Source organism: Littorina saxatilis, linkage group LG11, assembly GCF_037325665.1.
Source record: "Littorina saxatilis isolate snail1 linkage group LG11, US_GU_Lsax_2.0, whole genome shotgun sequence".
Taxonomy (NCBI): Eukaryota; Metazoa; Mollusca; class Gastropoda; order Littorinimorpha; family Littorinidae; genus Littorina; species Littorina saxatilis.
The window spans coordinates 39,764,456-39,779,654 of record NC_090255.1 but is presented as its reverse complement, the minus strand read 5'-3'; the positions used below and the strand labels follow the sequence as shown (position 1 = coordinate 39,779,654).

At 44.6% G+C, this 15,199-nt stretch overlaps 1 protein-coding gene across 2 annotated transcripts in view; it reads left to right on the top strand.

Moving 5' to 3' along the window:
• Positions 1–10,230: 10,230 nt before the first annotated feature.
• Positions 10,231–15,199, top strand: part of LOC138980436 (leucine-rich repeat protein lrrA-like) — a 134,006-nt gene continuing 129,037 nt past the window's right edge. For both annotated transcript variants that reach the window (XM_070353316.1, XM_070353315.1), the window contains exon 1: positions 10,231–10,510. The gene's annotated coding sequence lies outside the window, so the exon portion shown is untranslated. The remainder of the gene's footprint in view (positions 10,511–15,199) is intronic.

Below are 15,199 nucleotides of genomic sequence, written 5' to 3'. Positions count from 1 at the left end.
GCTGACACTGTCACGTTTCAATATATCACTTAAGGTGATTATGAACCGGTTAATTACTACTAATTAACTAACCACACCACGATCCACTCTCGCAGTCATACAATTAAATAGAGTCAACAAAAGTATAAGTTTCAGACGCCTGTTTATGTATAAACTCGCCACCTCCCTCGAGCCTTCACTCAAAATATGTTCCTTTTACGTTCTCAACACGTAAAAAACCCGTGATCACTGACAAAATGCCAGTAGTATATAGAAAATTATAGTAACACGCTGATCCCGTGTAAATACAGTCAAATGAGAATGTTCTGTTCAAAAAAGCTCTAGTTCATGCAGGGGTCAACACCCCACGTTGTCACTACTCCAATGAAATCACAGATAAGAAAAGACAACGGTGGTCAACGGGGTGCGTAAGACACGGTGCACTTAGCTTTCTTTCTGTATGCTGGTTAGCCGGTATGCTGGTTAGCCGGGTTGCTGGTTAGCCGGTTCGCTGGTTAGCCGGTCTGCTGGTTAGCCGGTCTGCTGGTTAGCCGGTTAGCGTAGCTTCCTCAGGTCCCAGCTCCAACGTCTGCAGCTAGCAGTGTCCCGCCAAAGGCAGCCGTGCAGCAGTTACAGGAAAACGAAACGAAACGAAGGCTGCAAACAGAAAGCATCGGTGCACTAAACATGTCAGCTACCCCTCACCCACCACCTTAAAACATGTCATCTTTAAATATCTCATCGAGCACGTGGGCCTGCACAAAACGGACTTTTTACAACAACAAAACAGTCATTTTCCGTCCTTCTCTCCCTATCTGCAAAAACCATATACAGATTAGTATTTTAGCGTCACAGAGAGTAAATTATGCGCTAACCTGGAAAGAACAACAGAGAGTATTTCATTCCACAACACAGACTCATCAACAGCGTTAAATAATGATTTATTACCTCAAAAGCCTATGATTGTACTCTCATGGAAGCAAAATCCGCTTCCTCCCTGGAACAGCCTCTGTTCGTCAACAGTGACCGAAAACCTCCAGAACCCCTTGTCGAATCCTTATGCGAAAGCCATCGCCGACGAAGGAAAGTTGACGACTTGTCCTCAGCAAAATATGTGGCAGTGAGAAGGAATAACTAGTGGAAGCTCCCCTAGAGTGCCGAATACAATATTCGGTGAAAAACCATCATACTCTAGAAACTGTGTATTAGATCCTTCCCCTTCTGCCGCTGGGTGTCAAGTGCGCCGCCCTTGTGTCTCTCTCAGACAACCTAGCCAATAACACGTGACTGACCTTGTCACAAAACCAGTCCAGCTATACACAATTCTGCCTCCCAAGCAGAAAAAAGACACGAGAAACTCAATCCCTGAAAATCCCGTGCGCGCTGTCAGCAAAAAACCGTCAGCCCTATGACAGCAAAAAAAAACCCCACTGTGAAACTCGTGCGCTACAAAACATCCGTGCTCATTGAGCACTGTCAGCAAACTCTGCTGTAGCCCAATATCACGCACAGGCGCTTTCTATCATAATCGACCAAGAACAGGCACTCCACCGAGTGACACTTTCTTGGTCTCTGTCACCCGATCGTGACACACCTCCCCTCTTCAAGACGAAACCTCGGTTTCGCTCACAGTCATGTTCTCCTCTACAGCCCGAGAGAGAAAGTCAGCTCCAACATTGTTGGCGCCCGGAATGACGCGTACCGTGAATTGGTACGGTTGGAGAATCAACGCCCAGCGCATAAGTCTGGCGTTTGCCAACCTTGCAACCTGAAGATATTGCAGAGGTTGATGGTCTGTTTCCAGACAGAAAGGTCGTCCTCAAGAACGAGCAACCCCTCGTTTCACCCCTGATGACTGCAACCTTCTCTGTCTTCTTGTCTTTGTTCTTCTGGTCTTTGTTCTTCTCCCCGTAGGCTGTCCTCTCTATGTAGGCGCGCAGCAGGTTGGCGTGGTACAGGCGTGCTTTCCCGTGCATCATGATCCTGTAGTCGTTCTGGCCCACTTTCGCTGTCACCTCAAAAGGTCCTTGCCACTGCAGTTGTAGCTTGTTGTGTTTGACAGGTAGAAGTAGCAACACCCGTTCTCCAATCTTGAAGCTGCGCGGCCGTGCCTTGCGGTCGAATCCTCGCGCGTAACGCTGTGCTGCTCTTCCCAGGTTCTCTTGAGCCAGTTTGCAGGTCTCTTCAATCCTGTTCCTGAGTTCTACTATGTAGGTCGCTGTCGTCTGCACCTCCTCGTCAGCTTCTTCGTCCGTCCAAGCCTGACGCAGGATAGCCATGGGACCGCGTACCTGTCTGCCGTACAACAGCTCGAATGGGGAAAAACCCAAGCTCTCCTGAGGAACCTCGCGGTATGCAAAAAGCAATGCTGGGATGTACCTGTCCCACGTGCGTGGTTTCTCCTGAGCTAGTTTCCTCAGCATGGTCTTCAAGGTGCCATTGAACCTCTCCACCAGTCCGTTGCACTGAGCATGGTAAGGAGTGGTGAAGTGCTGCTCCAGTGATAGCAGTCGTGCTGCCTCCGCCATCACTCCTCCCGTGAACTGCGTGCCTCTGTCGGTGAGTACCTCTGATGGAATTCCCAGCCGGGACCACATAGTAACCAGAGCCTCAGCTACTCGCGTGGCTTCAATCGATTTCAGAGGGATCGCCTCTGGGTATCGAGTAGCGTAGTCCACCATGGTCAAAATGTATCTGTTTCCGTCCTCAGACGCAGGCAAGATGGGCCCGATGATGTCCACTGCCACCCGACGAAAGGGTTCGTCGATGAGCGGCATCTTCTCCAAGGGGACCTTCCTCACCCTTCCTTTGGCAACCACCTTCTGGCACTTATCGCAGGACGCACAGAAACGTCGGACATCCGTGCAGATGCCTGGCCAGTAAAAGTGGCGCCAGACACGATCCGTGGTCTTCTTGGTGCCAAGATGACCTCCCAGAATCGAGTCGTGTGCCGTTGCCATGACACCCTCGCGAAACTCGCGAGGCACGACAACCTGTTTGAATGTACCTTCTTGGTTGCTGAACTCACGGTAGAGCAACTTCTTGTCCCTGAGGAACCTTGACCTCCCATGCTTCCCGCTCAGCTTCACCTTCCCCGACTTCGCGTGCTCCCGAGGAGTCGCTAATGTCGGATCAGATGCCTGAGCCTTCGCGAGAAGCGCGGGGGTCACGTTCCCCAGGGCAGCTCGTGCAGCAGGTAGGGGTTTGAGAGGTTTGTCCTCTCGCTCCGCCTGTGCCCGCGTGAGCACTGAAATGACGTCGGGAGACCGATAAACGGGAACCTCCCTGGTGACGCCGTCCACAAACTGAACCCGGTTTCCAATGAGCAGGTCGCATGGAGGATCGTCCATGACGACGGCCACAATGGTCCCCGTGAACAACGGTGTTACGACCTTGATCACTGCCGTGTTCAAGTCGTAAGCGTGAGATGCCTCGGCCATTCTCACTCTGATGCTGTCTCCTGTGTAGGCCATAGCTGGAACAAGACTCGCCCGAACCACTATCATGTCTGCCCCTGTGTCCCGCAGACCTTCGCCCTTCACTCCGTTAACGTAGACGTTGCAGTGGGGCTGGAAATGTTTCCTGGAGCACGGAACGCAGAGTTGTGGAATTGTGCATGAGCTCGTGACGTCCCTTAGCTCCTCACTGCCAACAAAGTGTACGCCCTTCTGGTCAGCCTGTCTCTTGTGGCAGTCCTTCTTCACGTGGCCCCGCTTGTTGCAGTAGTAACACTGGATGTCAGTTCTGGAACCTGATCCTTTGTGTCCCTGATCGTCCTTGGGTCCTGAAGAACCTGGATTTCCCGATTTTCCCGGCCGTGAGCCTGAAGATTTGCCGGAGATCGCCTGGGCGTCCTCGTGTACTCTGATCCAGTCGGCTGCCTCCTGAGTAGTCTTTGGCTGGTGTTCCTGCACGAAGGTCACCACCTCAGGTCGCAGGCTGGACATCAGTTGCTCCATGACAATGAGGTCGGCAAGGTCGTTGACGGTCCAGTCCTTTTCGGCCATCTCCACCCAGCGCCGCAGGTAGAGATTAAGGCGTGCCACAAACTGATGGCTCAGCTCGCCGCTCAGTCTCTTGCTGTTACGCAGACGTCGTCTGTAGGCTTCCGCAGTCAGGTTGAAGCGCTGGAGTAACGCCTTCTTTAGTGCCTGATAGTCTCTCGCCTCGTCGTCCTCCAAAGCGTTGTAGAGCTGCAATGCGCGTCCTTTTAAGCAGGTGCTAAGGCGGCTAGCCCACGTGGCCTCTTCCCACTTCTGGTCAGATGCAATGCGCTCAAACCGGCGTAAAAAGTCGTCGAGCTCGTCCTTGTCATCGTCGAACGTCGGCAGTCTCGTACGGTCGGCAACAAACGTCGGCGCGCTAGCCTGAGTAAGCGTACCCTTCTCGGCCTGTAGCCTAGCTAGCTCTAGCTGGTGATCGCGTTCGGCCTGTTTGTCCTGTCTGTCACGTTCGGCCTGTCGTTCCTGTCTCTCAAGCTCGTCTTTCTTTTCTTGTCTGTCTCGTTCGGCCTGTCGTTCCTGTCTCTCAAGCTCGTCTTTCTTTTCCTGTCTGTCTCGTTCTCTTTCTTGTCTGTCAAGTTCGTCTTTCTCTTTCCGTTCTTGTCTGTCAAGCTCGTCTTTCCTTTCCTGTCTGTCTCGTTCTGCCTGTCGTTCCCTTTCTTGTCTGTCAAGTTCGTCCTTCTTTTCCTGTCGGTCACGTTCTTCTTTTCTTATCAGTCGCTCAAATTCTTCCTTCCGTTCTACTTCTAAGCGTTTTAGAACGCTTCGGGCTCTAACGCGTGCGTCTCGCTCAGTCGGTTGCTCGCTCCCAGGAGTCTCGAAAGTTATTCTCCTCGTAGGAGATCCCCCTGTAGCCATGGTTAGTTTAGCAAAGCTTTATCACAAAAGTAAGTCTAACGCAGCTATAGCTAGAACACGCGGTGATGAAAGCGGTGGATACAAAAATCCAGCAACCGGAAAATGCAGAAGAAAAATCCAAACGGTGTAGAACAAAACGCGTAGCCTACTTTATGGCTGCTTTTTGCGGTGAAACAAAGTGTTTCCCACAGCCGTGGCCTACTTTATCGGCTGCTTTTTGCGGTGAAACAGAGTGTCTCCCACAGCCTTGGTTAGGACAGAAGTCCTCGGACCCTTCCCCCCCAAAATTCCAACAAAGTCAAAATATGGAGAAAAATCCAAGTAAAACAAGACGGTAGAAATGTAACCTGTTACAGAATGCGAAACAACAATGTAGAGAAAACTGAGTAAAACGAGTAACAAATCCGCTAACCCCGCTCAGCTCTCTGCAACGGAAAACTCTGAACGTACAACAACAAAGATTCACAAACAAAGGAAAGGGAAGTAATCACAGTTAGCGCATACAATAACTCACAAATTACAATTTACATTTCCTGCAAGATGTGAATCGCTTAAGGTGTGGTATATGATCAAAACTATACAAAAAAAGGGTAGCACCAAGCAGAAAATAAGTCGAGCACTGACGAGATTATCTGCTCTTAGTTATCCTTAATTGGTGGGTCTTTATCAGTTGGAAATTAACTGAGTAAATCCCGGCTTGGCCCCCATGTGTCACGTTTCAATATATCACTTAAGGTGATTATGAACCGGTTAATTACTACTAATTAACTAACCACACCACGATCCACTCTCGCAGTCATACAATTAAATAGAGTCAACAAAAGTATAAGTTTCAGACGCCTGTTTATGTATAAACTCGCCACCTCCCTCGAGCCTTCACTCAAAATATGTTCCTTTTACGTTCTCAACACGTAAAAAACCCGTGATCACTGACAAAATGCCAGTAGTATATAGAAAATTATAGTAACACGCTGATCCCGTGTAAATACAGTCAAATGAGAATGTTCTGTTCAAAAAAGCTCTAGTTCATGCAGGGGTCAACACCCCACGTTGTCACTACTCCAATGAAATCACAGATAAGAAAAGACAACGGTGGTCAACGGGGTGCGTAAGACACGGTGCACTTAGCTTTCTTTCTGTATGCTGGTTAGCCGGTATGCTGGTTAGCCGGGTTGCTGGTTAGCCGGTTCGCTGGTTAGCCGGTCTGCTGGTTAGCCGGTTTGCTGGTTAGCCGGTTAGCGTAGCTTCCTCAGGTCCCAGCTCCAACGTCTGCAGCTAGCAGTGTCCCGCCAAAGGCAGCCGTGCAGCAGTCACAGGAAAACGAAACGAAACGAAGGCTGCAAACAGAAAGCATCGGTGCACTAAACATGTCAGCTACCCCTCACCCACCACCTTAAAACATGTCATCTTTAAATATCTCATCGAGCACGTGGGCCTGCACAAAACGGACTTTTTACAACAACAAAACAGTCATTTTCCGTCCTTCTCTCCCTATCTGCAAAAACCATATACAGATTAGTATTTTAGCGTCACAGAGAGTAAATTATGCGCTAACCTGGAAAGAACAACAGAGAGTATTTCATTCCACAACACAGACTCATCAACAGCGTTAAATAATGATTTATTACCTCAAAAGCCTATGATTGTACTCTCATGGAAGCAAAATCCGCTTCCTCCCTGGAACAGCCTCTGTTCGTCAACAGTGACCGAAAACCTCCAGAACCCCTTGTCGAATCCTTATGCGAAAGCCATCGCCGACGAAGGAAAGTTGACGACTTGTCCTCAGCAAAATATGTGGCAGTGAGAAAGGAAAAACTAGTGGAAGCTCCCCTAGAGTGCCGAATACAATATTCGGTGAAAAACCATCATACTCTAGAAACTGTGTATTAGATCCTTCCCCTTCTGCCGCTGGGTGTCAAGTGCGCCGCCCTTGTGTCTCTCTCAGACAACCTAGCCAATAACACGTGACTGACCTTGTCACAAAACCAGTCCAGCTATACACAATTCTGCCTCCCAAGCAGAAAAAAGACACGAGAAACTCAATCCCTGAAAATCCCGTGCGCGCTGTCAGCAAAAAACCGTCAGCCCTATGACAGCAAAAAAAAAAACCCACTGTGAAACTCGTACGCTACAAAACATCCGTGCTCATTGAGCACTGTCAGCAAACTCTGCTGTAGCCCAATATCACGCACAGGCGCTTTCTATCATAATCGACCAAGAACAGGCACTCCACCGAGTGACACTTTCTTGGTCTCTGTCACCCGATCGTGACATGACCAATAGTATCCATAGTGGCCTGTCTGGGGACACTGCTTTCTAGTTTATGCCCACAAACGCAGCTGATAACACACAAAATGTGCCGACTAAGTCAGCAAAGACTGTAATTGTTACATTTTAACATTGTTGGTCCCGTCTTCCTTGGTCAATAAAAAATAATAAACAAGTCGCGTAAGGCGAAAATACAATATTTAGTCAAGTAGCTGTCGAACTCACAGAATGAAACTGAACGCAATGCCATTTTTCAGCAAGACTGTATACTATAATACTCGTAGCATCGTCAGTCCACCGCTCATGGCAAAGGCAGTGAAATTGACAAGAAGAGCGGGGTAGTAGTTGCGCTAAGAAGGATAGCACGCTTTTCTGTACCTCTCTTTGTTTTAACTTCTGAGCGTGTTTTTAATCCAAACATATCATATCTATATGTTTTTGGAATCAGGAACCGACAAGGAATAAGATGAAAGTGTTTTTAAATTGATTTGGACAATTTAATTTTGATAATAATTTTTATATATTTAATTTTCAGAGCTTGTTTTTAATCCAAATATAACATATTTATATGTTTTTGGAATCAGCAAATGATGGAGAATAAGATAAACGTAAATTTGGATCGTTTTATAAATTTTTATTTTTTTTTTACAATTTTCAGATTTTTAATGACCAAAGTCATTAATTAATTTTTAAGCCACCAAGCTGAAATGCAATACCGAACCCCGGGCTTCATCGAAGATTACTTGACCAAAATTTCAACCAATTTGGTTGAAAAATGAGGGCGTGACAGTGCCGCCTCAACTTTCACGAAAAGCCGGATATGACGTCATCAAAGACATTTATCAAAAAAATGAAAAAAACGTTCGGGGATTTCATACCCAGGAACTCTCATGTCAAATTTCATAAAGATCGGTCCAGTAGTTTAGTCTGAATCGCTCTACACACACACACAGACAGACAGACACACACACACACACACACACACACACACACACGCACATACACCACGACCCTCGTTTCGATTCCCCCTCGATGTTAAAATATTTAGTCAAAACTTGACTAAATATAAACAAGTCGCGTAAGGCGAAAATACAATATTTAGTCAAGTAGCTGCCATTTTTCAGCAAGACCGTATACTCGTAGCATCGTCAGTCCACCGCTCATGGCAAAGGCAGTGAAATTGACAAGAAGAGCGGGGTAGTAGTTGCGCTAAGAAGGATAGCACGCTTTTCTGTACCTCTCTTTGTTTTAACTTTCTGAGCGTGTTTTTAATCCAAACATATCATATCTATATGTTTTTGGAATCAGGAACCGACAAGGAATAAGATGAAAGTGTTTTTAAATTGTTTTGGACAATTTAATTTTGATAATAATTTTTATATATTTAATTTTCAGAGCTTGTTTTTAATCCGAATATAACATATTTATATGTTTTTGGAATCAGCAAATGATGGAGAATAAGATAAACGTAAATTTGGATCGTTTTATAAATTGTTATTTTTTTTTACAATTTTCCGATTTTTAATGACCAAAGTCATTAATTAATTTTTAAGCCACCAAGCTGAAATGCAATACCGAACCCCGGGCTTCGTCGAAGATTACTTGACCAAAATTTCAACCAATTTGGTTGAAAAATGAGGGCGTGACAGTGCCGCCTCAACTTTCACGAAAAGCCGGATATGACGTCATCAAAGACATTTATCAAAAAAATGAAAAAAACGTTCGGGGATTTCATACCCAGGAACTCTCATGTCAAATTTCATAAAGATCGGTCCAGTAGTTTAGTCTGAATCGCTCTACACACACACACACACACACACACGCACAGACAGACACACATACACCATACCCTCGTTTCGATTCCCCCTCGATGTTAAAATATTTAGTCAAAACTTGACTAAATATAAAAAATAGCAAAGTCTATAATTATGTGCGTCCCCTGATATAGACAACCTTCAGCACATAAACACAAAAAAGACTGGTTTTAGTCATGCATCAAGGAGCTTCCTAAAACTTCACGCTTTCCAAAATATATCAAAAAGTTTTCTTTACGTGCAAGTTGATAATTGTATTTATTTTCTCTTTATTTTTGATTACTTTCTGTAGTTCCTTGATGTGCTTCAAATATTTTTCTCAACGAACTGAAACAAATAAATTTATTGCATATTTGAATTAGTCTGACTCGCACACTGAGTTGTATCATGTTATTTTGAAGTATAGTGGACTTTTTCTAATGGTTCGTGATGGCCTAATGTGGACCAGTTGTTAATTGTTTCTGTCTTCAAATTTTGCTGAATATCTATCAAAAGTTTATCGAATTTTGAAATATGCTGACATACTGATAAATGTTGGCATGAACAAATGCACTGTTTTATTTCATGATAAATCAGTTTCATTCAAACACTTCTAGCATTGGCTCTGCGTTCTTTCTGCGTCTTCAACGCTGGGTGAAATTGACACCAAATGAACAGCAAACAAGTTTTGAAATCTACTGATTTACTTATATTGATATGAAAAAAATATAGTGTTCCATTTCATGATCAATCACTTTCATTCAAACACTTTTTGGCTCAGTGAACAGCAAACGATTTTTTTAATTGTCAACACTGCTTTGACATGGACTATGTATATTTCTGTGTTGCAACACTAATTTCATGCCCAACTAAAACAAAATCACTATTTGAATAAATTATGTGCTTGTTCGATTGGGTTTTTTTTTTTTTTAAGGGAGAGCGAGGGTGGGCGAAATGACACGGTTTTTTTTTAGACAGAATACGTGTATAAACTTTGCAGAAGTTCATTGCGTTTGTTTCAATTGGTTTTATCTTTTTATTTTTGTTTATTTGTGTGTTTGTTTCAATTTCGTTTCTTCTTTCTATTTTTGTTTTTGATTTAATTGTTTCTCTCCTCAACCATCACCTTATTTTCTTTCTTTCTTTGATAAAGAAACCTGTGTATTTATATCCCTCACAGAGTTTTACTCGTTCTGTTAACAGCGTAATCTTTCCCGTTTACCTACAAGAGCTAAAGCATTGCGGCTAATCACTCAATCGTTCAGCCATTGTTGTGCACCTCTTTTGTTCCGGAGATCAATAACGTAAGCCTGTCCCTGGCAACGCGGCTCGCAGACGACAGGCAAGGGTGCGAAACGAGCAGGGGGGTAGTTTGTCAACTTGTAGTGTCCCCACTCAACATCGGGGACAGCTACTCGGGTAGGCCTTCCGTATCGCCAGTGACCATCGGACTGGTGCAAAACTCGAGGAGTGAAAAGATACTCAAAGATTGCGGGACGACTGAATTACAACTGAAAGTGAAACTGCGGTATCGTCGGCCGAGGAAACTTTGTGTTCAAAAAGTTGTTCTGTGTGAATCTTCGTTCAGGACAGTAGGAGGCGGAGCTCGGGGTAAGTGGGCCAACTTTTAAAGTATTGAATTAACATTGGTACTTGTGTGTCTTTTGTCGCTGATTAAACAAGACAGCGGCTTGGCACGCGTCGCGTTTGTTTGCAGATCGGCGACTAGTGACTACTGTGGGCATGGTGTTATGGCTACTGTGTTGCATGCTCCCATAACTTCCTGATCAGTGTTCTGATCGGATATTATGCAATGTATGATTTGTTTCTGAACTTTCATTCATTGTGTTTGAAATGCATGATTTTTTTTCTTTTTCTTTGTTTGTTTGTTTTTCTTTCTGTTTTGTTGCAGTTTCCGGTTTCAGCAGCGCGGTATCGCTTGTGTTATCTAGATCTGATTGCTAAAACGGTATTAGTTTGTCTGAACACCTTTGAAGATTTTGTTTTCTCAGAACAACAGTTTCCTCGGTAAGCTTACTTTCAAAACTTTTGATGTCGTGGAAATGCTTTCCTTAAAATTTTAAACAAATTTTAGGACACTTCTGAAAAAAATTAGGCTAATCAGTAATCATGAGATTTATGAAAATCAAAACTGCTTTACACTTTTGAAGTAGAAGATTACATCAACTTCATTGGTGTTCAAACGAAAAACTAATTCGACAAAATGGCTGTTAATTGCAAACAAGAACGTCTGACTCTCTGGCAGGCATTCTGTTTGCCAAAGAGTGACATGAACTGAATGTCATACATACGTGTCGATTTCACAGGTTTTGTTGCGATGCATGAATTCAATTTATTTTCGTGATATTGATTCATGTTGTGATGCCAGTTGTGATGCCAGTTTCATTGCATGTGACAATTATGTTTCAGTGTGTGTAGTATTTGATGCATGTGTCAGTGCATGTAATTATTTGATGAATGTTTCAGCATTTACACGATTCCATATTTCAGTATTTAACACGATTCCATATTTCAGTACCGTGAGTCCCAGTCATGTAACTGCATGCATTGGTACCTTTAATTATGCAAAGACCTATATTTGGTGATATAAAAAACGCTCGCGCTGGACCCGAGTACTCTTCAGACTGGCTCGCTCCCCCAGTATGAAAGTTTTTGTCTTGTGCACGTTTAAGACCAAGTGATTGCTCTGTGTGAATTACAGGCATTCCCTTTGCTATATAAATACATTGCATGCGAGGATGTGCGTGGTGACTGGCCTTTCTCTTTTATTTGATCACAGTGAAAATGCACACACACATTCACACACACACACTCTCTCTCCCTCTCTCTTTCTTACACACACACACACACACACACACACACACGAGTACAGACTCATGCACGCGCACACACACACACACAAATGGAAAAAAAGCAAAAAAATCGCACCCAAATAGAGCTGTTTGTGCTTGAACAGTTGTTATTTCACAAAAAGCTCTTTTGAGCAACATAGTGAATACATAAAATACAGTACATGAAGTATGGTAAAAAAGAAGATGGTAAGGACAGAGGAAGAGACTGGAATTGCGACTAGGAAACATTTCAAAATGTTTAGAATTAACGTTAAATCGGATTTATTTGGTCCATATGGGACATGCTATGGTGTTTTGCTATACACAGGTCAGTGAACGCTTTCCTAGTCATACCTCCTCAATAAAAGTAGATACGTTTTTACACCTCATCACCAAAACGTTATTACGTGAAGCTTGGCATCAGGAGGTTCTATACTTCAACTTGACATGAAGTGGAAGACTAAAAGTGCAGCATTTGGGGGTGCTAGGTCCGACATTGAGACCACATGTCACGCCAGTGTCAGTGATTTCCCGTGGGACGGAAAGCGTTAATTTAACCTGGGATTAACCTGTGCTGTGATTGGTTGCGTGCAGTGGGACAGATTGCAGGACGTTTGTGTGTGTGTGTGTGTGTGTGTGTGTGTGTGTGTGTGTGTGTGTGTGTGGAATCGGTGCACGTGGTCAGGTTACGCAATCCCGTTTGCTTGCCGCTGTACTGTTTGATCTGTCTGTGTCGTACCCGGCTTCGATCAGCACCTTGATTAAACTGAAGATGGCGATTGGCATTACGATCTCTGTCGGTCTGTCTATGTCTGTCTATGTCTGTCTGTCCGTCTGTCTGTCTGTGCGACTGTCTGTCTGTCTGTCTGTCTGCATGTCTGTCGCTGTCTCTGACATGTTTAATAACAGTTATCATACCAATGTAATAATAATGACGACTTTTAAGCCTGTCCTTAACTGGACGAAGTCGGCTACGCGAAGTAGACTTCGCGAAGCTGGCCGCACGAAGCTTAAGCACTGAGCGGTTTTCGGTAAAAACGCTTGGCGAAGCTGGCCGCACGAAGCTTAAGCACTGAGCAGTTTTGGGTAAAAACGCTTGGCGAAGCTGGCCGCACGAAGCTTAAGCACTGAGCGGTTTTGGGTAAAAAGACTTGGCGAAGCTGGCCGCACGAAGCTTAAGCACTGAGCGGTTTTGGGTAAAAAGACTTGGCGAAGTCGGGTTGATTTAAGGACCGCCTTTAGCAGTAGTACGTCGTCAGGAAGATCAACCAGAGCAAAACATTCTTCCATCGATACTTTCAAGTTCTGGTCCATAGTTCTTTAATCCGTTGCAAATTAACAAGAAGAGCTGAGCGGATGTGTAGACAACCGTGACATATAGCTGTCCGTCTGATAACTTGATGAATAACGAATTCTATCGAAAGATATTTGTGAAAGTGTGTGAATCTCGACTGAACAGATCCGTCTGCTAACGGTCGGGCCTTGAACACGTCCGGCCGGCCGCCATTTTTTCTCTCTCGATTCGAACATTTTCGGATCGATTGTCCTTCACTAATACACTACAGAGCAGATTTATGAGTGTGGTATTGGTAGTGGAAACAAATATGAGGTACAGCTGTCTGCCCGAAAACTTGTCGAATAAGGAATTATATTGAAAGATATATGTGAAAGTATGAGACCACAGCGGATCAAAAGTCCGTCTGCTATAAACAGCTTCGATTCGAAAGTTTTTGGGGTCGATTATCCTTTTCTAAGATACCCAAAACAACGGTAACGAAAGCGCTATTTCAGAAAACTGTGACATGCATCTAGTCCACCTGTCGGATAACTTGCTCGATAAGGCCTTCTATTAAAAGATATTTAAGAAATAGTGTGAGAGCGATTTGTGCCGGACGTTGTAGCCTCTCAGTGCGGACTCTTAGAGTCCGACTACTGTGACTGAAAACGAGGCCAACATGAAAATTACTAATTAACATTGTTAATTACTAATTTCCTCGTGAAAATGGTAACCCTAGGTTTTGGCACTAGTAAGCCGGCCGTCATACATTTACTCAGACTTCATTGCAAACTCTGTGCTAGCTCCACACTCGAGAACGGCTTGAGTGGCCGCCCCCTCCGGAGGGCTCAGTGAATCAGTGGGGCTAGCCGGGTGGAAATCCACCCGATCAACTTGATCCTCTGGTTGTTGACAGTTCAAACAGCCGGATTAGTGTGTTTGTGTTGTGAGTCTGCAGTGCCTAAGATGATATTGACTGATAAAGGAAGACAACCCTGCCCGTGATATGCTGTGGGGTACGCGTGGGAAAGTGCATACTAGATGATGTTTAAACACACGAACGTGATATACTGTGGGGTAGACATGGCTGATAAAATTAAAATGAAGACACACCTGTCCGTGATATGCCGCTGTGGGGTGCACGTGGGAAAGTACATACTAGATCTATGATGTTTATACACACACGAACGTGATATGCTGTGAGGTAGACATGGCTGATAAATGGAGACACATCTTGCCATGAGTGCTGTGCGGTGTTACACTTACACGGGTGGGAAATTGCATAAGAGAGGATTAACCTCTGGTTAAAAAGCTACACTTGTCCTTTGCTTAGTGAAGGCTAGCGCCGTCTATTATTTTGTTGGAAGAGGGGGGACAGCGAGGTGTGATGATCATAGTCTGACGTAAACTGCAGAATAACGAGCGAGTGTCTCAGTGATTACTGGAGTGCTCTCGGCTTTCTCCCCAACACCCATATATTCCTTCAGCGTTCGCCTCTCATTCCATTGTTCTTGATCCTATTCCTGTCTGCTTCTATGTCTGTCTGTCTGTGTCTGTCTGTCTGTGTCTGTCTTGTGTCTGTGTCTATGTCTCTCTCTTCCTGTCTCTGACTGCATCACCCCCCCCCCCCCCCTTCTCTATCTTTCTCATTAGTACAGTGATTATCCTCGTGATCTATTGTAGACGTTCTATGCGTGTGTGTGTGTGTGTGTGTGAGTGTGTGTGTGTGTGTGTGTGTGCGTGCGTGCGTGTGTGAAAGAGAGAGAGAGAGAGAGAGAGAGAGAGAGAGAGAGAGAGAGAGAGAGAGAGAGAGAGAGAGAGAGAGAGAGCTAGCTCTAAATGCATTTAATTTGTTTTCACATTAATCTGGCTTATCAAGGACTATGGTGCAACGTCTACACAATACCGTTTCAAGCAATAGCGCAATGTGTTTGGGATATCACAGAGCCGTTAATATCACCTCATACTTCCAAGCAGCCAGCACCTACCTTGGTTGCAAAGAAGGCTCTAGTCTCCAGTGGCACCCCCAGTTTTACGAACCCCCCCCCTCCCCTTCGCCTTCGGGCTACTCCCTTTTAAGACCCTACTTAGAAATATGTTTTTAAATCTATTTATGTATTTTTTTATTTTTTTTATAATAATAATAATAATAATAATAAGAACATTTATATA